Raw genomic sequence first — 27,641 nt, 5'->3', positions numbered from 1 at the left:
TACCGGCAACGGTGAAACAATTATTTAAGCAAACGGCGAAATAATTCGTTGAAGCGGCGTGAAATAAATCTGGAGTATCGGTAACGGTGTAACAGTTATTTAAACGGACGGCGAGATACTTATTAAAGCGGCGTAAAATAAGTCTGGAGTACCGGCAACGGTGAAACAATTATTTAAGCAAACGGCGAAATAATTCGTTGAAGCGGCGGTGAATTGATCATTAGAGTTTGACGTGAGGCGTCTTGGTGCGATCAGAGAGAGCGCAAGCGCGGGCGATCGTGTCGCAACGGTTGGTACAACGCAACGCTCGTCGGTGAATGCGTTCGTGACGGTATCGCGAGTCCGTTCGATCGTGGATCGTGACGGGTCGCTTGACGGCGCGGATTGGTCAACGCAGTTTGCCCGCTGGATTCTGCGGATGAATCCCTGGTGCGCGGCAACGCGAAATTAGGACCATGGCGTCGAGTACGCTCGACGAGAGTACGAGGTTGCTCGTACGAAGGCGGAGTTTAGAACGGCGACCTGGCTAGGTACGCGGGAATGCCCGCAATACGAAGTTCGGTGGCCTAGAGGAGCCGAGTACGCTCGACGGAGTATACGAGTATGCTCGTATCGGAGATAGAAATGGTATCGAGAACGCTCGTGTACCTGGAATAAGGCATAGAATCCGAGTATGCTCGGTCGGACTACGAGAACGCTCGCAGCAGGATTGTTTGCTGCCGAGGCAGCGAACCGGGTCTGGTGAGAAGACGTACAACCGGGCCTCTTTTATACCCGGCTGGCAGCCGAATGGTTTCGAATCGGCAAGCATCGGCGGTTTCGGCGGCGAGTCCCCCATAAAACGGAATTTCGGAACGGTCGGGTGTGGGGGATTTTCGGCGGTTGACCGCCGTTGTTTCGATAAGAAATTTATCGGCGCTCGATGCGCCCTTGGTGGGCTACGGACGATGGACGGTCCGTAGCCGTAACGATGCAGCTTGCGGGCTGCACCGTTACAAGCTACTCGCTTAATCCGTTTAGCCACGCTTGCTACTTGACATTTACCGCTTTAAACTGAAAAGAAAGATATATTACTAATTAATTATTAGTTAATAATAGCCTTCCACGCCACCCATGAGGTTCCACTAATAGCGCGCTAGATTTTTTTAAAGTGAATCTTTGCCTGTAGCCCTATTTTACCACATATTATTGCAAAATACCCACAAAAATATATTACTATATAAATATTATGTATATTACAATATAAATACTATATGTATATTATAAACATATATATATACATATTTATTAGTATCATATTTACGTATAAATAATAGATGTGTTGCGTGTGTGCGTGCGCGCGCGCGCTCGCTCGCAATTAGTCAAATTAATAGATATTGATGCAAGAAATAGCAGTGCGGATAAATTATTTGAGGCTTTTAAACGAGAAATGTATAGACTGCAAATTCCATTTTTAAATATTGTTGCCTCGTTATGCGACAATGCGCCCGTCATGACGGGCAAATATTCATCATTTAAAACAAAACTTGAAAAAAAATGTAAAAATTTGTTAACATTTTCATGCCCACGTCATTCCGCTGCACTTGTTGCACATATTGCATGTGGTAAGATCCCAGACTATTGCGAAAAATTCGTAAAAAAAATAGCAAGTTATATTAACAGTAGTCCAAAACAATCTGCTATTGTTGAAGAATTTTGTGAAAGTTTTCAGGAAGCAAACCGAAAAATTTTAAAGTTGTCCGACACACGATGGCTTTCTCGGCATTCATGTATTGAAAGACTTCTAGAGTATTGGGATATTGTCGAGCATTTTTTAAAAGAAATGGTAATGAGTAAAAGAACAAAGTCTGGACAAAATTTATTATCTGTAATGCAAAAACTTGATATAAAAGCATATTTATTATTTTTAAAACATATTTTATATTTTTTTAATGCTTTTAATGCATTTTTCCAAGCTCTAGAAACAAGAATACAGTTATTGCAGCCGAAATCATTTCAATTCCTAACCATTATTTGTAAACATTTCTTAAAGTCAGAACTTTTACAAAATATAAGTAATAATTTTAAATTTTCCAAAAAAGAAAATCAAAAATCTTTTAATGAAATATATTTAGGAGATAAATGTGAAAAACATCTTGACAAGTTGATAGCAGAGGAACACGCAAACGTAGTTGCAATAGTTCGAGAAAACTGTTTGCAATTTTACATAACTGCTGCCCAAGAAATTTGTAAAAAATTATCAATAAATGACAAATTTTTATCAAAATTAAAAATTTTCGAACCGGGCACAGCTTTATGTAATATTAATAGAAAAACTTCATTTAATGATGTTTCTTTTGTCGCTCAGACTATTGGCAGGTTTAACGAAAACAGTTTAAGAAAAGAATGGTTTGCTTTACATCAAAGCTTTACAGAAGCAGAAAAAGATATTCTATCAATGTTGAATTTTGATGACATGTGGAAACAAATTTTCAAACGCACTCATCAATATCTAAATTTGATGTCTCTTTTGAATGCTATAAGATCGCTACCAAATTCTAATGCCGATTCAAAAAGAATCTTTTCCTTGCTCCAGATATAAAAACAAAAAAACGAAATCCACTTTCATCTGTCAGTGTCAATGCTACATGCGTGCTTAAGTCAGCATTGAAAGCGAGAGGGGAAACAGCTGTAGACATAGAAATTAAAGAAAAGCATTTGTCTCTAATGTCCGCGGACAAATTCTATTCTCCATGTCCTAAAAAAAAAAAAAACCTTCTAACACTATATGCTGCAGATATTAATGAATTTGCTGGTCCCTCCTCGTCTAATGATATGCAATAATAATGTTTAAAATAAAATTTATTATTGCATTGCTCATTGCTAATATTTGCTTTGTTCACTTTCAGATGTATAGAATATCACGCCTGTGACATCAGGCATGATATCTTATACATTTGAACATCATGTCTGGTATCATGTATATCAAACTACACTTTTAAATGTTTAGGAAATCATGTCTGTTGCAGACATGATATTTTAAACATTTAAACATCATGTCTGGTATCATGTATATCAGACCACACTTTTAAATGTTTAGGAAATCATGTCTGTTACAGGCATGATATTTTAAATATTTAAACATCATGTCTGGCATTTCTATATAATAGACCAGCGCTCGGAATTAGTTGCACATTTCGGGCCGATTCTGGAGACGACGCCTTCTGTTCCTCCACTACCGCCCGGCCGCTGGCGGCCGAGCCGCCGATAGCTCTGGGTCAGGAGCGTTTTACATTAGAAATAGGCTGGATTGTTTGGGCATCTCTCAGGAAATCGTAACATTTTCTTCACTACATAAATAATGTTTATTTTCATTAATACATAATATATATATTTAATTATTAATGAAAATAAACATTATTTATGTAGCAAAGAAAATATTACTATTTTTTGAGAGGTGCCTCAACAACCGAGCCTATTTCTTATATAAAACGCTCCTGCGTCAGAGCTATCGGCGGCTCGACCGCCAGCGGCCGAGTGGTAGTGGGGGAACAGGAGGCGTCGTCTCCAGAATCGGCCCGAAATGTGCAACTAATTTCGAGCGCTGTAATAGACCACACTTTTAAATGTTTAAGAAATCATGTCTGTTACAGACATGATATTTTAAACATTTAAACATTATGTCTCGCATTTCTATATGTCAGACCACACTTTTAAATGTTTAGGAAATCATGTCTATTACAGACATGATATTTTAAACATTTAAACCTCATGTCTGGCATTATACAGGGTGAGTCACCTATCATTAGGATCTGAAATTTCTCCGTTATTTTTGATGATACGAAAAAATGTGTAAGGAAAAACTTATTTGCTTCGAAGGGGCAAATATTATTACAAGTAAAAAATTTTTTTAAAGTTATTATTTTTGAGTTTTTAAGGTCTTCGGCAATTTTTTAAATGGAATAACATATTTTCATTATCACTATGTTGTAGCTAACAAAAAGACAAATTCAACCATGTAAAACATGTTGACCTTCAGACGACCCTTCGAGGTGCTATTATCCTGAAATCGTAATGTAATGTACAGAAGTGATATACGTGTTTTGTTTACAAACAACTTGAGTTTATTGAAGAATGTGTTCGAAATGGTGACCGTTGACATCAAAACATTTTTGTAATTGGGTTGTAACAGAAAATGTTACGTTATTTAAAGTGTCGCCGATAATGTTTTCACATGCTACGACAATACGGTGACGCATATCTTCAGCAATTGTTGGTCTATTGGCATAAACAATATTTTTTATTGTCCCCCATAAAAAGAAGTCGAGTGGGTTCAGGTCAGGTGAACGTGCTGACCATTCAACAGTTCTATCTCGTCCAATCCAGTGACCGGAAAAATTTCTATTCAACACATCTCTTGATACTCTCGCGTAGTGAGCAGAGCAGCCGTCATGTTGGTACCACATATTTAAGCGATTTTGAAGAGGTGTATCTTCCAGTAAACCTGGCAGAATTTCTCTCAAGAATTGTGCATATATTCCTCCTGTCAACGTTCTATTTATAAAGTATGATCCGATTATTTTATTGTTCACAATTCCGCACCAAACATTGATACTCCATTGTCTTTGGTGCTGTACTTCATGAAACCAATGTGGGTTGTCAACAGACCAATAATGTTATTCATTTCTTAAGTTTACTGCACCATAACTTGTAAATGTTGCCTTAGCCGTAAATAAAACATTATTAAAAAATTCAGGATTTTGACGTAGTCCCCATTTACAAAAATTTATTCGATTCTCAAAGTCATTTCCGTGTAATTCTTGATGTAGGGACAAATGAAATGGATTAAATCGATGTCGTTGAAGAATTCGTATCACGCTGCTTTGACTTATGCTTGCTTTGCGGGAAATATTGCGTGTACTAGTATGTGGATCAACAGCTATTGCAGCTAGAACATTGATTTCGTTATTTACATTTGTTACCGGTTTATTCCGTACACGTTTCTTTTTCTCTAGTACTTCCAGTATCTTTAAAAAGTTTGAAGATATTTACAATAGTTTGAGCACTAGGACATCTCCGATTAGGATACTTTCTTGCATACAGCAATTGAGCTTGTACTGAATTTTGTCTACATTGGCAATAGACAATTACCATATCACGTCTTTCAGCAATCGAAAACGACATCGTCACAACGCGATTGAAATGATACTGATATTACATGGATGAATAGGTACGAATGTAAGTTGTTTGTAAACAAAACACGTATATCACTTCTGTACATTACATTACGATTTCAGGATAATAGCATCTCGAAGAGTCGTCTAAAGGTTAACATGTTTTACATGGTTGAATTTGTCTTTTTGTTAGCTACAACATAGTGATAATGAAAATATGTTATTCCATTTAAAAAATTGCAAAAGACCTTGAAAACTCAAAAATAATAACTTTAAAAAAATGTTTTACTTGTAATAATATTTGCCCCTTACCTTTTTTACTTGTAATAATATTTGCGAAGCAAATAAGTTTTTCCTTACACATTTTTTCGTATCATCAAAAATCATGGAGAAATTTCAGGTCCTAATGTTAAGTTACTCACCCTGTATATGTCAGACCACAAGTATAAGTAATAGATATTTATCTTTTAAAAAAATTGTCGTATATATTAAACCTTTCAAAAAAACCTGTCATAGATATTAAAACCTTTCAAAAAAAAACTTGTATATAGTAAAATTTTTAAAAAGGCTATTATATATACTTTCTACAAAAAAATATGATATTAGGAAATGGCACCAAGTGGGACTAAAGAACTATGAAAAAAGTTGTACACTATTTCTATAAAACTCTTGTACATAAAGCTGTCGTATATATAATTAACTATATTATATACTATATATATTATAAAAAAATAAATACATAAATAAGAAAACAAAAAATTAAAATTAAAAAATTTTTTTTAAATATTTAAAAAATAAAAATATTTAACTAAAAAATGAAAAAATATAAAAAATTTAATCAAAATAAAAAAATATTTATTAAAAAACGCAAAAAAACTTGGCGCTGCTACAGTAAACTACATGTTAATTTCATTGCTTTATAATATTAGGTCCTTGAATAAGTTCTCGCTGTTTCTTAAAAGATGGCGTAGCGGCACTCTGTGCATGGAATTTCGTACGGAAACGCATCAGCTAAGTAGTACTATATGTAACCTCAAATTCTAGTAGATACAGTTTACCACAGTGTCAACCACGTGTTTAATTACCTATTGCGAAAATGTCTACTTTTGTGCCAAATAAAGTGTTTTTGCGGGGAATTTTATTGCACTGCTTTATTCAAAAGAAATCTGCAGCTGAAGCACACAGAATTCTTGTTGAAACATATGGTGACAATGCTCTGTCGAATACGACATGCAGAGACTGGTTTAGGCGCTTTAAAAATAATGACTTTGACCTTGAAGATAAAGAACGTTCTGGAGCACCGACAAAGTTTGAAGACGAAGAAACCTAATGAAACTATCACGGGAGCTCGCTATCGACTTCAGATGATGCGTTTGAGTCGAGCTCTAAAAGAAAAGCGGCCACTATACGGGCAGAGACACGACAAAGTCATTTTGTTACATGACAATGCTCGGCCACATGTGGCAAAACCAGTCAAAACTTACCTGGAAACGCTTCAATGGGAAGTTCTACCTCACCCGCCGTATTCACCGGACATAGCCCCCTCGGATTACCACTTGTTTCGGTCGATGGCGCATGGTTTGAGCGAGCAGCGCTTCCATTCTTTCGAAGAAACCGAAAAATGGGTCGATTCATGGATTGCGTCAAAAGATGAATCGTTTTTTCGACGGGGGATTCAATTACTGCCAGAAAGATGGGAGAAAGTGGTCTCTAATGATGGACAATACTTTGAGTAAAGTTATTGTAAGCCTTATATTTTAAATTAATGTTTTTTTTTAACAAAAAAAACAGCGAGAACTTATTCAAGGTCCTAATACTTTGTGGTGTAGCAGCGCGGATCTGGAGATCCTCAACACAGGAAACGAGCCCACCTTCTGCACTATAGCGAGAAGAGAAGTGCTCGACATCACTGTCTGTTCCAGGCAGTTGATACAGGAGGTAGTGGAGTGGAGGGTCTCGACGGAGCCCTCGCTCTCTGACCATAGGCAGATCACCTTCAGGATAGCTAAGGCTAGGGGGAAGGAGGTCAAATTCAGGAACCCGAGGAAAACGAAGTGGGACTCCTATAGGGAAGACCTGGCCAACAGTCTCAAAGGCTTCCCTAAGAGGCACGGGACAGAGGACAAACTGGAGACCTGTGTGGACTACTTGTAAAGGTCTCTGGTAAACTGCTACGAAAGTAACTACCCCGAAAAGGCGGTTACAAATAGTAGAGGAACTTCCTGGTGGACCCCTGGACTGCAGGGTCTCAGAGTGGCGGCTCGTAGGGCCTGGAACAGAGCCAGCAACATGGGCCGCCAATCCGACTGGGAGCTCTCTAGGAGGGCACAGAAGGAATATAGAGACTCTGTGGTTAGGGCGAAACTGGAAAGCTGGAGGAAGTTTTGCGAGGAAGTAGAGGGAATGCCTGAAACGGCAAGAATCTGCAGGATCCTCGCTAGGAATCCGGATGCGACTCTGGAGGCCATCGCACTCCCTGATGGGACGGTGGTGACTGGAGAGCAATGTCTGGAGCATCTACTGGAAGTGAGCTTTCCGGGCTTCCATAGGGAGCAGGGAGAGCTATTTGCATATAAGGAGCCGGGCTCACTCAGACGAGCCCGACAAGCGGACTGGCGAATGGCGGCCAAGATTGTCATGCCCGAGAAGGTCAAGTGGGCAATTAACACCTTTAAGCCCTACAAGTCAGCGGGACCGGATGGTATCTTTCCGGCTCTTCTACAAGAAGGACTGGAACAGATCTTGGGCCCACTGACCCGAACCTTAAGGGCTTGTATCGCGATGGGCTACACACCCAGCGCATGGAAACTGGCTAGGGTAGTTTTTATTCTGAAGGCGGGAAGAACGAGCTACACCAAGGCAAAGGATTTCAGGCCAATTAGCCTAACATTGTTTCTCCTTAAGACATTGGAGAAGCTGGTGGACGCGTATCTGAGGGAGACAACTCTGTGGAGTCACCCTCTCCACAAGAATCAGCACGCGTATCGTTCGGGCTATTCCACCGAGACTGCTCTACATCAGACGGTAGCGTTTATTGAGGAGCAGCTGGAAAGAAAGGGCTACGCAGTGGGTGCTTTCTTGGACATAGAGGGCGCCTTTAACAACACACCGCACGTGGTAGTGTGTGAGGAAGCCGCCAGAAGGGGTGTCCCGATAAAGCTCGTTGAGTGGATCCGGGGCATGCTAGGGAGGCGTGTGATGACTTCGCTGGGAACTGCGAAAGTCTGTGGGTGGGTGGGAAGAGGCTGCCCGCAGGGCGGAGTACTTTCCCCACTTTTATGGTGCCTGGTAGCAGACGGTTTATTAAGGGCACTGGACGATAGAGGCTTCACTGCACAAGGCTACGCGGACGACGTGGCAATACTTGTGCGAGGCCCGTTCCTAGAGACGCTTCTAGAGCTCATGCAGGGGGCACTGGAAGTTGTAGAAGAGTGGTGTCAGAGGACGGGTTTAGCGGTGAATCCACTGAAAACCGGTCTTACTGTCTTCACTCGCAAATACAAAGTGGGCATCATTGTGGGACCCACTCTTGGAGGAGTAAGGTTAGTTCCGACTGAATCGGTGAAATATTTGGGAGTTATCCTGGATAAGAAACTGCTTTGGGAAGAGCACCTTCGTAATCGGTGCAAAAGCTTGTGCCAGTATTTTTGGATGTGTAGAAGGACCTTTGGCCAGACTTCGGGCTTGAAACCGAGTATGATACACTGGATCTACACAGCCATACTTCGCCCCAGACTCACATACGCAGCCGTAGTATGGTGGACTAGGGTGCAAAAGAAAACAGCCAAAGTTGCGCTGGAGCATGTCAAGGCTCTGATTTTGAGAGGGGCCCTGGGTGCTATGGTTACGACACCAGTGGCGGCGATGGGCGTAATGTTCGGCATTGAACCATTTCATCAGGTGGTGGTGGCTGCTGCAGCAATGGCGGCATACCGTCTGAGATGCGAACTAAAATGGAAGAAGGGAGCCCGGCATACGAGGCTGCCGGAAGACGTTCTGCTGGATCCGATATTCGAGATGCGACAGGACAGAGTACTTATTATTCGGGCTTCTGATAGGCGCTTCAAAGTGCATATACCGAGGCCAGAGGAGTGGGAAAAGGTAGGTGGAAACTTAGGGTTGTCCCCAGCAACAAGAGTATCCCTTGGAGGCCGAGTCAGCTGGACACAGAACTCTAGAGGAATTAATTTCCAAGCGAGAATCTGTGGGGATGACGGCGGTGCTGGTGAGTCAGCGGGCCGCTTAGATGAAATGTGCGGCTGAAGCTGGGACTCTGTTTTTCTTTTGCGTGCCTTTCTAGGCACTGTGAGAAAAACGGCGAGGTAATTAGCCTCTGCTTACGCTCTGCTACTGCAGAGATATTATTCAGCTCAAGGACCCTAGTAGAGAGCTCGCCTTGAAGCGAGTGAGTGAAGAAAAGTTTGCGTCGACGCTCTTTTATACTGCGTTGATCGATTGTCGATCGCGAGAGAGCCTTGTGAGCACTAGTCAGGTTCAGGAACGTATCTCGAGGGTTAGGTTACCCTGCGGTTAACGTCCTGGTTAATCCTCTTCAACGTGGAGGCCCACAATAGTTCCAAAAGATCGAAAGGATTTGCGTATTAGGATATAAGCACTATGAGAGACGTGTAGTCTTAGAACATATATAAATGGAAGAAGAATGCCTATTGTTCTCGAAAGAAAAATATGTCCGGAGGAAGTGAGAAAAAAAATCATAGTTGCCTCTCTCTTGTGAGTAACTGCTCAACAGTGCGCATGTGTGGCTTACGTTTGCTTGGCTGGTTTTATCCATTGAAAATAGGTTATGGTCTTAGGTTATAGTCATATGTTAAAATATTTATTCTTTAGTTGGGTTCCAAAGTTGTGAAACGTACTCTTTCGCGAATGTGCAGTGCTGTCAAAATTTAAATAAAAGATGGGCATATATTGCATTTTATGTGGTAGAAAAGACAAATCGGTTTCCTATTTACGGTAAGTAAAAATGTATTTAATTTATTGTAATTTGATGTCAATAATATTAACGATTTAAATATTGAACTGTTTAATTTAATTACTATCAAAAATATTTTTTTTACACTTTAATTATATAAATGTATTTTATTTGTCAACAGATTTCCATCAAATAAGCACATCAGAAAGCAGTGGTTGAATTTCTGTGAGAAAAGCGAGAAAAATTTGTATGATTCACACAGATTGTGTATAGATCACTTCAAACCCGGAGATCTGAAAAAACGTTCAAGGTGTGTCGTTGCGCAGGCAGAAGCTGTGCCTTGTATATATTCGGTGAGGACAAACTTCTCTACTATTAAAAATGTCAGTAAGACTAACGATGGCAATATCTGTTCTACCGAAATCACAAGCAGTAATCTGAAGAATGACAATAATAATGTCATGAGTTCAACAACTGTGTCCAAAATACTAGTAACAGAGAGTGATTTTTCTTGTAATACGCCCATAAAATTTAAGAACTTTTCAAAAGAAGACGACGAAAGTGTCAAAGAGAATAACGATCCTGCTTATTGTACTGGAATAGATAACTGTGAAATTTCTTTGAATAATTGCCTAACTCCCTTGAAAGGGAATCTACGGGATGAAGATATTCATTGTAGCAGCAAGAAAAAACGCTTAAATTTCGATTCTACTAAATTGATTTCTAATGATGGTATTGATTCAACAATTTCTATTCAAGAATTACCAGTAAGTATACTACTTTGTTGAGGTAAATATTTATGCCTTATATGAAACAAATTTTTCACATAATTATTATAATATTGAGGTGTTTTCTATCTTTTTTTTACAATAAAAAAATACACTTTTTACAATAAATATGAGAAAGTTTACACTTTCATAAAAATATAAAATATAAGTATATTATAATTATATATTTAATGTCCATTAATTTATTTTATATTTTATGACCTAAAAATAATAAACCCCCTGCTTTGTATTATATAGATATAAATATATAATAATGTAAATGTCGTATAATCTAGCAGGTCTCTGTTCTTACACCAACTATTCATGATTCTGCTCCACCAATGATACCAAATCCACGTTATGTTGGTGATATCCAGCTTTCTCATCTGGCAACACCAAAACGAGCTACAAGAACCATTAATGTAATACGACGTACCGTTACACAGCAACGAAAAAAATTGAAACATTACAGAAAAAATTTCATAGATGCAAGCGACGTATATCTTCGCTAAAAGATCTGGTCTCCGATTTGAAAGAAAGAAACTATATTTCTGAAGCTGCTGCTGACAGTTTAATGGTACGTTTGAATGGCATTTATCTATCGATGAAGGTTTCAAATTAAATAATGTCTAAATCATTGAAGGCTTCAAAAAGTGTTATACATAATTCTATAGTTCACATGTACAGTTACAGCAACGTTTGTCAGTTCGTTGACTTCTATCATGTTTTTTTTAAATTCAAATCATAATGATAATTTTAGTAAAATATATTTTATAAAGAACTATAATCGGGATTATATGTATGTATATTTGCAGTTCTAATTTACCTCGGTTACAATTGTACATATTTTTTGGAATTATTTTTTATATATTCTTTAAAGGATATATAAAATAAATTAAGGCTGTAGTGCACCAACTTGGAGTAAACTTTACTCTAGTAGTAAATCTCGATTTTAATAACTCATCTTCCAATAGAAATCCCCGAAATCAAGATTTACTACCAGAGTAAGGCTTACTCCGAGTTGATGCACTCCAAGGTAAATATATGTATATGTGCACTAGTTTCATATAGAAGTTGATTCTGTCTAGGATATCCCAGAAGTTTTGCATGAAGTGTTAAAGCGAAAAGGAAAAGCGAGAAAAAAATACTCCGCTGAATTACGAGCCTTTGCATTAACTTTAAATTTTTATTCTAACAAAGCTTACGAATACGTACAAAAAACCTTCAAAAACCTTTTACCGGAATCTTCAACAATTCAAAAATGGTATAGATCAATCAATGGACGTCCTGGATTTACTGACGAAGTTTTTCAAGCTTTGCGATGCAAAGTTCAAAGTAGCGATAAACCAATAATTTGCAATTTAGTTATAGATGAAATAAGCATTCGTCAGCAGATTGATTACGATGGGAATCGATATTATGGTTATGTAGATTTAGGTTTTAATAACTCTACAAATTCAAGTCAGCCAATACAAGCTACAAGTGCCTTAGTTTTCATGATTGTGGCCCTAAACGCCCATTGGAAGGTCCCGATAGGTTACTTTTTAATTCACTCACTAAATGGAAAAGAAAGAGCGAGCATTCTTAGAAACTGTTTAGAATTACTTGCGAAAATTGATGTACACATACATTCCTTGACTTTCGATGGTGCCGCCGTTAATGTGTCTATGTGTAAGGAGTTAGGAGCAAACTTTGAATTAGAAAAAAATTTTAAGCCTTTTTTTATAAACCCTGCGACAAAAGAAAAAGTGTTCTGTTTTCTTGACCCTTGTCACATGATTAAATTAATAAGAAATACGTTAGGAGACTGTTTAATATTGTGGAATAATGGAAAAAAGATATTGTTCGAAGATATAAAACGTCTGCAAAAATTACAGGATGAAGAAGGCTTGAAAGTTGGTACAAAGTTAACTAAAAAACATGTCTTTTTTTTATAATAATAAAATGAACGTTAAATTAGCGGCTCAAACACTTAGCGACAGTGTTAACACTGCTCTAAAATTTGTTGAAAAGTGTGTTCCTGGATATTTACAGTCACCCCAAGAAATTGCTAAGTTCTGTTCTACTTTCAACGATGCCTTCGATATTCTCAATGTCAGATTAAAATTTCCAAAACCAAAAAAATGTAATATGCCTCTTTTTGACAGCACCTTCACTGAATTAAAACAGTATGCTGAGAATATAATTCAATATATAAAAAATATTGAAGATTGTGAGCACCGATCTATTTTAAAAAGCAATAGAAAAACTGGTTTTATTGGTTTAATTATATGCTTACAAAATATTTTTGAATTGTTTCTAGTTTAAAAAAAAAAAGGGATTAGAATATTTACTAACTTATAAACTTAATCAGGACCACTTGGAAACATTTTTTAGTGCGATAAGAAGTCGAGGTGGATTTAATAATAATCCATCGGCCAGACACTTTGAATCTAGCTATAAGAGATTATTAGTACGACATGAGGTGAAAGCTGCTAAAACAGGAAACTGTATGATTAATGATATTCAGATTTTATTTGTTTCGTTGGCAAACAAGAAAGACACTCTTTTTACAGAGGATGAGAATATGCAAATAACGTCATCGGTTGATGTGTTATTTGATCACAACTACTCATCAACATTGTGGAATCTTAGTCCGTATATTGATGAAGTAGTAACATATATCAGCGAATTTGTAATTAAGAAAATATTAAAAAATAAAAGTATGTGCGATATATGTGCATTATATTTGACAGCCAGTAGCCAAGATATGCCAAAATGTACATTAATCACAATGAAAACACGGGGAATGTTAACATATCCTTCGCATGATGTTATTATAATAGCAAGAACGACTGAAAAAATTATACGCGCAAATAACAATATACTTTTTACACATAAAAATATTAAAGAATTCTTAATAATAAAAACATTTCAGGCAGTTAGTATCAATCATGTAATATTTAATGACAATATCATGACAGAGCATATTAAAAATCAAGGAATTATTGATAACCATAAAACACAGTTGATTAAAGCTATTATAAAAACATATGTAGTTCTTCGTTTATTTCATGAAGGAAAACGCGCAACAGAAATGAAAAAAAAAACGAATATATTCGACAAAAATATTCAAAACTAATTTTATTTAAAAATCAATAAAATATTATAATAAAGCGTTTTAATGTTTGTAATAAAATAATTTATCACATATTAAGAGTTTATATACATAGATGTAAAGTTTAGTATAATATATGTAATAAAATAGTTTTACCATATATATAAAAAGTATTTATTGATCTCTTCAACACTAATTTATGTCTTTTTTTATTTTTTAAAATAATATTTATATAAATATATTATACGTTATATATAAATTTATATAAATATTGGATAAATAAATATGGATAAATAAATAAATAAATAAATATATATATATATATATATATATATATATATATATATATATACATACAATATACAAATATATATGTACAACGCATATTTTGGGATATTTGCGTTTTATTGGTTTTATGGGGACTATATCACCTTATAATGCAATATAAAATTTTATTTATACTTTAAGATTTTTTTAACAAAGGCATTGATTGGGACTATCCGCACATTATACGATCGACATACCTCAAATTATGTACGATCGACTGTTCTCAAATTATATGATCGGCATACGACGGAAATGTCCTTAAATTAAACGTTTTATCTCAACTTTTAGAGTATATTTTGTTGTCAAAATAAGTGTCTTATTTCTAAGTTTTTCAAGCATATTTTATGCAATTAAAGTACGAATTTCTTTTGTTAAATATATTTTTTGTATCCGTATTTCTTTTAAAAAAATGAGTGAATATAAGAAGGTAATAGAAAATGAGCAAAATTAATAAATATATAACAAAATTAAATTTTTGATTACGTCATGCCATCGCTCTGCCATTTGCTAAAATATTTTCATTAAATGGGTTATAATTTTGATTAATTAAATTTATTTTGTTCATTATGTAAATTACGTGTAATTGAAATGCAAAATTAATGGCAAAATAACGTGCAATAAAAATCATATAAAGAAATCTCAAAATATCCATAAAAGAATAAAAATGTCCCCAAGGTATCGAAAAGTCCTCAAAGTATACGCACACTTGGAAAAATGTCTCCAATAAATACTCTATGTATATATACAATATACATATATATATGTGTACACCCCATATTTTGGGATATTTCCGTTTTATTGGTTTTATGGGGACTACATCACCTTAAAATGCAATATAAAATTTTATTTATACTTTAAGATTTCTTGAACAAAGGCATTGATCGGAGACTATCCTCACATTACGATCGACATACTCAAATTGTGTACGATCGACTGTCCTCAAATTATATGATCGACATATGACGGAATATATATGAAAGAAAATTAATTAATAGTATATATATTATTTATATACAGGGTGTTTTATAATGTCCGTGCCAACGCTCGTGTGCGAATAGAGTGCGGTAAACTGAATAGAAAAGTCTATTACCGTTTTGCAATTTTTGCAATAGTAATTGAGATATTAATTAAAAGGGATTGACGAATAATTGCGCGTTGCGCGTAGCTAGATCGTGGACTGTACACTCTAAACGTGACAACGACGAGGATCGCATGGCAACGAAAAATAACACGTAGCGAGAGCAGGAGTGATATGCGTTGTTATTTTACGTTGCCATGCAATTCTCATTGCTGTCACGCCTAGAGCGTACAGCCTACGATCTAGCCGCGATCAACGCGCGATTATTCGTCAATCCCTTTTAATTAATATCTCAATTACTATTGCAAAAATTGCAAAACGGTAAAGGACTTTTCTATTCAGTTTACCGCACTCTATCCGTACACGAGCGTTGGCACGGACATTATAAAACACCCTGTATATGTATATGTATATATGTATAAAAGAAAATTAATTAATAATATATATGTAAAAGTAGAGATTGTGCATCTCTCTTTCAAAATGCGCGGTTATCCGAGAAAGGCCGTCCGGCCGTCGATCCGAAAAGGTGGCAGCAGGTGACAAGAGTGAAATTGAGAGATAAGAGAAAAGAGAGAGAGGAGAGAGACGATCCGACAAAATTGAGTGAGGAAGAGTGTAACGCCACGTGTAAGGATTCGAACTATTAAAAACTCCAGAAAGAAACTCGGAATAGGAAAAGCCACAGTACTTTCGATTTCTCATTTTTTTAGGTTAGTAAATTACATTACTAATCAAACGAAAAGCGCGGAGATATACTCTACCGCATTTTAGGTTAAAAGCGAATCTATGTAATTAGTATTATCTGTATGTGATGTTATTGTTACTCAAAAAAAATAAAAAGTCTCATTTTTTTAGAGACATCGAATGGCTTAATTTCCTCGTTCTAAGAACGTTAGCTAAGAGTGCGAATTCCACTCTTACAAATCGAAAGTTGGACTTCAAATTCCAAATGACTACGCACGTGGCATTTCGATTTTATGCAACCATAGAAGAGGCAGCAGACAGAAAATCAAACGTATACAAAATAAAATGGATCCAACCGGACGATACAGATGTGCATTATGAACTGCCGACAGAACTGCAATCCCCGAGTGCTCACCCAGAAATTTGCGCGATACCAAAAGTAAAAACGGTTCTCGCCTCGATGAAAACACGGGGTTCATATCGCACGTTCAAGGTCTCACTGCCACCAGATATCGCATCCCTATACATGGACGAAGACGGTGACGTAAGGTATAAAGGGGTCTATCTACAATCTGTGGAAGCCACACAAGAAAATGGAAAAGCGGCGGATAAGGTAACAAATGAGCATGCAACGACACAGACAAGAACAGAAACATCAAACGCAAGGAAGAACTTGAAGAAAATACGCGAAGATTTCGTGATAGGAAACTTTGATGGAAAGAACTTTCCAATTGAGAATTGGTTTTATATGTTTGAAAAAGAATGCGAAAGATGTCAAATCATATTAGATGAAGATAAAATATTAATTTTGCGTTTGTTTTTAGAAGGTACAGCGAAAGATTGGTATTCCTCAAAAGTTATAGCATTAGGGTTAGACGTAGGTTTTGACGTATGGAAAAGAACAATGTTAGAAAGCTTTCGCGAAACAGGATGGCGAAAATGTAGGGAAGCGTATTCCTTTAGATATGTCGGAGGTAGCTTAGTAGATTATGCACTGCGAAAAGAAAACTTGTTGATAAACTTGCGAAAAAATTTTCCGATAGATATCCTTATTGATTTAATTATAACAGATCTGCCAATCTACATACAAGATAGAATAGATAAAACAAAGGTCACGTCAACCGAAGAGATGTTAGGAGAGCTACGTAAGTTAGAAAGTTTGGTACAAAGAAAAAAAACGTTTAGTCACGCCAACAATTCGGGGACGAATAACCAACGTAGTGTAAAGCAAACAACAATTAATGACACGACATATCCAGGACACATACGAGCTTCACAAACGAGCGAAAAGAAAACGTGCGGGTATTGCGAATCAAAAGGTTTCTCAGGTAGATTCCACCCCGAAACGATATGTAGACTGAAACAAAGAGATGCCAATGGAGACTCGAAAAATATAAGAACGGTAAATAATATCGCAGTCCAAGAACATTTGAATGAAACTATAGTGGATCAAAAAAACTAGTTTGGCTGCCGCTGATAACGGTAGAAGTATTTCTAAATGACACTAAAATGAAAGCAATTTACGATTCAGGTGCAAATGTCACACTACTAAATTCAAAAGTTGTGAAAAAAATGCATTTGCCAATAAAAGAAGATAGAAACACTTTCAAGACGGTCAGTGGCAGAAAAAATGTCTCAGGAAAATTAGACGCGAAACTGAAAATACACAAAATAAAGAAAACGATAAATATGTTCGTAGTAGATGATGAAGATTTTGGATATGACATACTACTAGGCCTCGATTCGATAAAAAATTTTGGTCTAAAACAAGATTACGATCTCAAAATTTATCAAAAAGAAGAGGAAATCTCAAAAGTAGATTCTTCAATAGGAGCTAAAGAATATTTAGTTAATTTCAACGAAGGTATCCCAATTGAACAATTTGATGCAAAATTGGAGCATTTGCCTGAAGAAAAGAGAGAGGAAGTAAAACGTTTAATAGACAAGTATGAATCAATTTTTGCGAAAAATAAATTTGACGTCGGAAAAGTGAAGGATCACGAGGCGCAAATAAAGCTCGTAGAACGAAGATTTATATCAAAAAAATACCGGTGCTCAATAGATGACCAAAAAGAGATAGAATTTCAAATAAAGGAACTAATAAAAGCAGATTTAATTGAAGAATCGTGCTCACCGTTCGCTTCCCCAGTTACACTCGCCTACAAACGAGATGAAGGTACAAAAACAAGAATGTGCATTGATTTTCGAGACTTAAATAAGTTACTCATTTCTGAACCACAACCTTTCCCACTAATAGACGAAATCATTGCAAAGACAAGTGGCTCTGAGTGGTTCTCAACACTAGATATAAATTCGGCCTTTTGGTCAATCCCACTACGTATTAAAGACAAGTATAAAACGGCTTTTGTAACGCAAGACGGTCATTGGCAATGGAAGTGTTTACCATTTGGCTTAAAAAATTCTCCGAGTATTTTCCAACGCATATTAAGTAATATCATTCGAAGGAACAATCTAAACGCATTCTGCATAAACTACATCGATGACATAATCATTTTCTCAAGATCATTCGAAGAACATATAAATCACTTGCAAAAATTACTACAAGCAATATACGAAGAAGGCTTCCGATTAAAATTTGTAAAATGCAGCTTTGCGAAAAACGAGGTAAAATACTTGGGGCATATCATTTCAGAAAATACAGTTCGACCGACCATTGAAAACTTGATATCCATTCAAAATTTTCCGACACCAGACTCAAAAAAAAAATCCGCCAATTTTTGGGAAAAGTAAACTTTAATCATAAATACATCCCGGATACGGCTAGACTTTTGGAACCATTGCACAATTTACTTAGAAAAAACGTAGATTTCTCTTGGACATACGACTGCCAAGATGCATTTGGGAAAATAAAAAAATTATTATGTTCGCAACCGGTACTCGCAATCTATAACGCCGATGCTCCGACAGTCATATACACAGACGCCAGCATAGAAGGACTCGGGGCGGTGTTAAAGCAACAACAACCTGATGGAGAACTGAAACCAGTCGACTACTTCTCAAAAAAATTGAAAAACTACCAAAAAAATAAGAAAGCAATATTCCTGGAGTGCCTTGCTATCAAAGAAGCAATCATCCACTGGCAGTACCGGCTCATAGGAAAAAAATTCACAGTGGTCTGTGACCACAAACCTCTCGAAGGACAAAACATTAAATCCAGAACAGATGAAGAACTAGGAGATATGATGCACTTTCTTTCACAATTTGATTTCGACATTAAATATAAACCGGGAAGAACAAACGTGGAAGCGGATTACCTCTCCCGAAACCCAGTAATCTCAGAATCAGAAGACATAGAAGAGGGTATAAAAACAATAAATTTCGTGGATATGGAAGACGTAAGAGAGGATCAGAAAATGAACAAAGAACAAATAGACACAATGAAAGACAGATGTGAAGAAAACGGAATAGTATACAGGCTCAGAAACGGTAACAAACAAGTAATGATATCGGAAGAATTCGGAAAGAGTCTGGTTGCAAAAGTACATAGAAACTACGGGCATATTTGCAAAAGTAAAGTTATAAATAAGATAAGAAACTTCTACTACTTTAAAAATATGGAAAAAATTACAAAACGGTTCTGCGACAGCTGCGACATTTGCTCAAAAAATAAAACACGAAGCAAACACTATGGACTACTAGCAAAACTAGGACCAGCAGAAAAACCTTTTGACATTGTTTCCCTGGATACGATCGGTGGATTCGCAGGAAACAAATCGTCGAAAAGATACTTACATCTACTAGTCGACCATTTTACACGATACGCCTTTATACTGACATCAAAAAACCAAACGGCAGAAGATTTCATAAAACTACTGAAGAGGATTCAAGATAGACACCAGATACAAACACTCCTTACAGACCAATATAGCGGGATAAATTCAGACGCATTCAAAAATTATCTCAAACAACAGAAAATCAATTTAATCTTTACTGCAGTAAACTGTCCATTCTCAAATGGACTAAACGAAAGATTAAACCAAACTCTCGTGAATAGGATTAGATGTAAAATAAACGAAACAAAATCTAGAGCATGGTCGAAAATAGCCGAAGAGTGCACAGAACAATATAATCGTACGGAACATTCGGTTACCGGATTCAGCCCAGAATATTTGCTGTTCGGAGAAATCGACCCAGTGATTCCAAAAGAACTAAGACCAAAGAGAGATTTAGATAAAGATAGAATATTAGCACTTAGAAATTCTCAAAAAAATCATATCTACAACAAAAGCAAATATGATAAAAATAGATCAAACTATGAGTTTGATGTTGGACAAATGGTCTACGTAGAGAATGGATCAAGACTAAACAGAAAAAAACTAGATGAAGTTAGAATCGGGCCGTTCCCGATAATACAAAAAATTTCTAATACTATTTTTGAGGTAGACTCAGGACATAAAAAGAAGGAATCAAATTACTACCATATATCAAAGCTTATGCCATATATCAAATTCGAAGATGTTGATGATACACAGACTTTACAGGCTCTGCTGTAAATCTTCTGTGGCGGGGGGATGTAAAAGTAGAGATTGTGCATCTCTCTTTCAAAATGCGCGGTTATCCGAGAAAGGCCGTCCGGCCGTCGATCCGAAAAGGTGGCAGCAGGTGACAAGAGTGAAATTGAGAGATAAGAGAAAAGAGAGAGAGGAGAGAGACGATCCGACAAAATTGAGTGAGGAAGAGTGTAACGCCACGTGTAAGGATTCGAACTATTAAAAACTCCAGAAAGAAACTCGGAATAGGAAAAGCCACAGTACTTTCGATTTCTCATTTTTTTAGGTTAGTAAATTACATTACTAATCAAACGAAAAGCGCGGAGATATACTCTACCGCATTTTAGGTTAAAAGCGAATCTATGTAATTAGTATTATCTGTATGTGATGTTATTGTTACTCAAAAAAAATAAAAAGTCTCATTTTTTTAGAGACATCGAATGGCTTAATTTCCTCGTTCTAAGAACGTTAGCTAAGAGTGCGAATTCCACTCTTACATATACATATACAAAATAATCATTTTGGTATTTAAAAATGCGTAAACATACGCATAATACGGGAGCGCGCTCGGGGCACGCGCCTCAGTCACGCGATTCAACTGCCCGGCTGTCCAGCCGACCGTATTGCTCTCTCACTCACTCTACCCTACTCGAGTGTCGAGTGAGTGAGACAGCTATTGGACGGCATTAACGCATAGCACGTCGCATATCGCTTTCTCTCTCCATCGTCCGTCTTGCGCGAGGGATGCAAGATAGAAGCGCGCCCCACTACTATTCCCCCACTACCCTACTACTGTCCCCCTGCCCCACTACTCGGCCCCTCGTGTCTCGCGTGATCGCGTCAAGCGTTGGTCCGTCCTAGGTAGTCCTAGGGATCCCCCGAAATCTAATTACGGACGGCATTAACACGATATTGGCGGTATTAACCGATTCGTGTACACAATTGCAATAGTGTGCCGCGACCCCAAAGAAACGATTCTAAAAAGTGAATCAGTTTAATTGTTAAACTTTTTTTCAGAAAGTGTCTGCACAAGATAACCACAATCTTAATCAAAGAAAGTCGATAATATATACTTGCCAAACATTTCTTGCAGTCATGTATTCATTAATAAAATTTGATAACCAAGAATGCCTTGTAACTCTTTCAAAAAAAGTAAAAATTATTGAAGGAAAAGATTGTCTTGTTAAAGTAAAGGGATCGTCATATGAATGCTGTTTATTAAACACTGATGGTACGTTAATTCTAATAATCTATAAATATAACCTATTAGATAAGTTTTATAGTAAGTATAGTTTAGGGACGGATGACTGTTTATTTTGTATTTTGATTATATTTATTATTATTATTACTATTAGCAAATATTTTACATACATTTTGATATCAAATTTTAATTATTAATTTTTAGATTTATATACAGTTTTACAAAGAAAGCTAGACGATATTAACAACGGTATGAGTAATAGAAAAGATGAATCGAGATCACTGCTATCACCTAATCAAACACGATATTCTAACTTTATAAAAGACACTAATTGTTCGACACCTATTAAAATACCACCAACGACAGAGAATCAATTTGATATGCATTTATCTGCAATTCATCAAAATTCAACCGACATATTTATTGAAAGTAGTTCGCCTAGCGGTGTGTCAGAAATTATGAAAGTTGTCGGAGATGATTGGCTAAAAAATTTGAGTATGGAATCAAATGTCACGGAAAAAAATATTTCCTCCATTACTGAAGAACAAGTTATCGAAAATTCTGATAATATAATCAAAAACGGGGAAAAATCTTGCGATCACATTGTGAATTTTTCATATCAAAATAACATGGAATCTAACATTATTGGAAAGTCTAATTCAAAAGAAGACAATGATACAACGGCAGATAACAAATGTGAAGATAGTTCGAATTATGTACCAAGCAGTAGTATCACTACAATAAATGAAACAAATTCTAACGTAAATGATAAATTAAATTTTTCCATTAATAATAATGCACCTTCAGTTGATATTCGTGACATTTATGTACCTGTTTCTCAAAGCAAAGATCATTTACTTAAACAATATTTTTGCCCTTATTGCAAAAAGCTCCAAACAAAATTTGCTCGGCATTTGGAATTAAAACACAAAAAAGAACTAGATGTTAAAAAATTTATGCATTTTCCAAAAGGCAATCCAGAACGACGCAAAATTATTGAAAAAATTCGGAAATATGGAAATTATCTTCATAACACCGATGCCAATTTAAATACAGGAGTTCTCATAACTTGTCGACGTACTCAAACAAAATTTAAAAATACGGTTGAAAGCTACGTATGTTGCAGTCATTGCAAAGGATTTTTTCCTAAGAAAACTTTAAGAATACATTTCAAGAAATGTAACCCAGCTTATGAGAAAGGTCAAAAAAATCAACTTGTGAAAGGGAAACAGTTAATGGGATATATACATTGTGATGCTAACGATGTAATGCGTCGAAAAATTTTTCCATCATTTCAAGATGATGATGTTTCAAAATCGATTAAATACGATAAGCTTCTGATTTTGTTCGGAAATAAATTATGCAATACATACACACTTTCTCATCAGTACGATATGATCAGAAATTATCTACGTCTTCTTGGTCGTTTTAAATTGGCAATCAAAAGAATTAACAAGGAAATAACTGATTTTGCATCCATTTTTCATCCTCGATACTATGATGACGTTATAAAGGCGGTTAAAGTATGTGCAAATTATGATTCAGAATTACAGATTTTTCAAACACCTTATAATGCCACTACTCTGGGAACAATGTTAAAAAAATGTGCTCGCATACAAGCTACTGAATATATTAAACAAGAAGATTTTGATGGAAAAAAAGCTGTTGATCATTTCATGGGGTATTGTTTGATGATGATTATTCAGTAACAATTAATAAAAAAGTTATAGAGGATCGGACAAATAAACGTCAAGAAAAACAAATTGTCCTTCCATCAAAATCAGATATTCAAAAATTGTATAATTATACGAAAAATATGTGTGAGGAGGCTATGAAAATTCTTGAAAAAGAGTTTGATCTTAGTGCATGGAAAATGTTAACAGAAGGCAGTCTTATTCTCGTCCAAATGTTTAATCGACGAAGAGCCGATGAAATTGAAAGACTCTCCATTGAAAGCTATGAAAATCAAGAGACGATTGACAAAATTTTCAATCTTGACGTATTTGACAACATATCAGAAGAGTCTCAAAGACAAGCCAAACAATTTGTTCGATTAACTATACGAGGCAAGTTAGGAAGAACTGTTCCCGTATTATTGCATACATTTTTAATTTCGTACATCGATGTTTTACTCAAATATCGTTTCGAAGCTGGAGTAAATTCAAAAAATAAATATGTCTTTGCTGTACCTCGAGCAGATTCTCCAAAAAAAGGTTATGTCAGAGCTTGTGCTGTAATGCGAAAGTTTGCTGATGATTGTGGTGCATCAATACCTACCAGTTTGCGAGGAACTATGCTTCGAAAGCATATTGCTACTTACACTGCTATGTTGTGAGTAGAGGAAAATCAAGTTTCCGATTTAGCAAATTTTATGGGACATGACAAACAAATCCACAAGGATGTGTATCGTATCCCTAATGGACTGATTGATATGACTGAAATATCTCGCTTACTGCAAGCTGCAATAGGTGATAATGATGAAAAAGAAGATAGCAATGAAGAAAATGATGAAACTGATTCCAAAGACGATAATGTACAAACAGAAGGTTCGTTGATTATCGATGATCTTTGTAGGAATAATAATGTTAGTATTAATAAAATACAATCAGGATCTTCAAGAAAACGTATTTGCACACGTCAATTAAATTATGATGACGACAGTGACGATGAAATCTTAAATTCCAGTACTCATCTCTCAAGCTGTAAGTTTGTAAAAAAATTTTTTAATATTATTGATTTATTACTTTTTAAATTTATACCTTTACTTTTTATCTAATATAATATTAATTTTTAAAAATTAATAATTTATAATAAAAATTTATAATTTATAATTTAAAATCTTTTATTAATATATAATAAATTATATTTTAATTACAGCTTTAAAGCAAAGATCAGTAACACGTATTAGATGGATGGAAAAAGAAAAAGAAGTAATTAAAAAAAAATTTGGTGATATTCATAAGCTGCTTAAATTACCATCATTAAAGGAATGTAGAGCTTTAATTTATCAAAATAATTGCTTGAAAAAGAGGACTCCTGAACAATTAAAATCCTGGATTGACAATCAGCGCAAAGAAAAAGCTAGAAAAAAGAAATACTTAAATAAGAAAAACGCTGAATTTACTACAAAAATATAAAATATTATAAGTTTATTATCATTTCAAGAAGTTTTCTCAATGTTTTCAATTTCATTTTTGTGTCTACAATTAAAATTTTATTTTCTTATTCTTAATAAGTTTAACTATTTAAGAAAAAATAAAACTATCGTTAAAAATTTGTAGGTTATAGTGTTTAAATTATAATATTAGATCTGTGTGTGTTTAAATTATAATATTAGATTAGATCTGGATTTGATTACAATGTTTTTGTTTAATTTTTGCTTAACTACAATGTTTTTGTTTAATTAGATATTGATTGTGTTGAGATCTAAAGCATTTAATCACATGTTTCAGATTTTTAAAAAGTTTATATTTGAGTTTAAAAGTTTACATATATATATTATGTAATACATAATAAAAAATAAGAAAAAACACATTTAAAACCCTTGCGACTAATTTTTTTCTTCTTATTATTTAGTCACCACATGCTACTAAAACAATCTTTCTCATTCCAATTCCTTGCTGCTTCAGCTATTATACTCGTTAATGTTCCTTTCATTAGATTTACTTTGTCCGCTCGAACATGAGCCTACTAATCTTTTTAATACTATACGGGGTGGAACCTTACACAGAATTTTATCGCGGAAAAAGTAATTTGGTTTATTATTGCAGCTAAACTTACATTCAGTAAATAAACAATAAAAAATTTGTTTAAATATATATTATATATTATAGTAATATTTATATATCAAATGTATATTAAATTATACATATTTCAAATTGTTTAAGTATGTCGAAAGTCTTAAAGTAAAAATAAAATTTTACATTGCACCATAAGGTGATATAATCTCTACAAAATCAATAAAAAAGGAACAAAACATGCGTTGTGACACAAAATACTTATACTGAAATATTTTTTCGAGCGTGCGTATACTTTGGAACATTTTAATATTTTTGTTTAACATATACTTTGAGGACTGCAATTTATGATATTGACTAAATGTAGGCGCCAATTAGTATTATTTTATAGCATTTGTACTTAAACTATACACTGACTATCATACAATTATTTAATGAATTTATTAAGTGATTTCTGCTTAACATGAAAGTTAAAAATCATTAGGTAATTATAGTTTTAATGTTATTATAAATTCAGTAATCCGTATAAACGAAAATTTCTTGATAATATAAACAAATATCTTAATTTCTAGTATTTTAAATGGGTAATAATATAAATTAATTAGATTTATTTTGTTTTTTATATAAATTACGTGTAATTGAAAAGCAGAGTTAATGGTAAAATAACGTGCAATGAAAATCATATAAAGAGATCTCAAAATATGCATAAAAAAATAAAAATGTCTCCAAGGTATCGAAAAGTCCTCAAAGTATACGCACGCTCGAAAAAATGTCTCCAATAAATACTCTATGTATTGTATATATATATACAATATACAAATATATATGTACAACGCATATTTTGGGATATTTCCGTGGGATATTTATTGGTTTTATGAGGACTACATCACCTTATAATGCAATATAAAATTTTATTTATACTTTAAGATTTTTTGAACAAAGGCTTTGATTGGATACTATCCTCACATTATGCGATCAACGTACCTCAAATTATGTACGATTGACTGTCCTCAAATTATATGATTGGCATATGACGGAAATGTCCTTAAATTAAACGTTCTATCTCAACATATTTTATACAATTAAAGTACGAATTTCTTTTGTTGAATATTTTTCTTGTGTCTGTATTTCTTAAAGAAAAAAATGTGTGAATATAAGAGGGTAATAGAAAATGAGCAAAATCAATAAATATGTGACAAAATTAAATTTTTGAATACATCACGCTGTCGCTCTGACATTTGCTAAATTATTTTCATTAATTTCTATTCTTTTATATTAATAATTTTGTGTGAAAATTTTAAATTTAAAAAATTTGAACACATATATGTGCCTATTAGTGTCCCTTATTTATAATAATAAAAAAAATTTTATATTTTTTTCGGTCTTACCCTTTAAAAAGTTTGCAATTGGTTTGCAATCTAGAATCTAGAGAGTTAAAATTTTATGTAATACCAATTGCAAACTTTTTAAAGGGTGAGACCGAAAAAAATATAAAATTTTTTTTATTATTATAAATAAGGGACACTAATAGGCACATATATGTGTTCAAATTTTTTAAATTTAAAATTTTCACACAAAATTATTAATATAAAAGAATAGAAATTAATGAAAATAATTTAGCAAATGTCAGAGCGACAGCGTGATGTATTCAAAAATTTAATTTTGTCACATATTTATTGATTTTGCTCATTTTCTATTACCCTCTTATATTCACACATTTTTTTTTTAAGAAATACAGACACAAAAAAAATATTCAACAAAAGAAATTCGTACTTTAATTGTATAAAATATGCTTGAAACACATTGGAATAAAACATTTATTTTAACAATAAAATATACCCTAAAAGTTGAGATAGAACGTTTAATTTAAGGACATTTCCGTCATATGCCGATCATATAATTTGAGGACAGTCGATCGTACATAATTTGAGGTACGTTGATCGCATAATGTGAGGATAGTATCCAATCAAAGCCTTTGTTCAAAAAATCTTAAAGTATAAATAAAATTTTATATTGCATTATCAAGTGATGTAGTCCTCATAAAACCAATAAAACGGAAATATCCCAAATTATGCGTTGTACATATAGATATGTATATTGTATATATAGGTATATAGAGTATTTATTGGAGACATTTTTCGAGCGTGCGTATACTT

The sequence above is a fragment of the Linepithema humile genome, chromosome 7, assembly GCF_040581485.1.
Source record: "Linepithema humile isolate Giens D197 chromosome 7, Lhum_UNIL_v1.0, whole genome shotgun sequence".
NCBI classification, from domain to species: Eukaryota; Metazoa; Arthropoda; class Insecta; order Hymenoptera; family Formicidae; genus Linepithema; species Linepithema humile.
Note: the sequence above shows the minus strand (reverse complement) of the source record.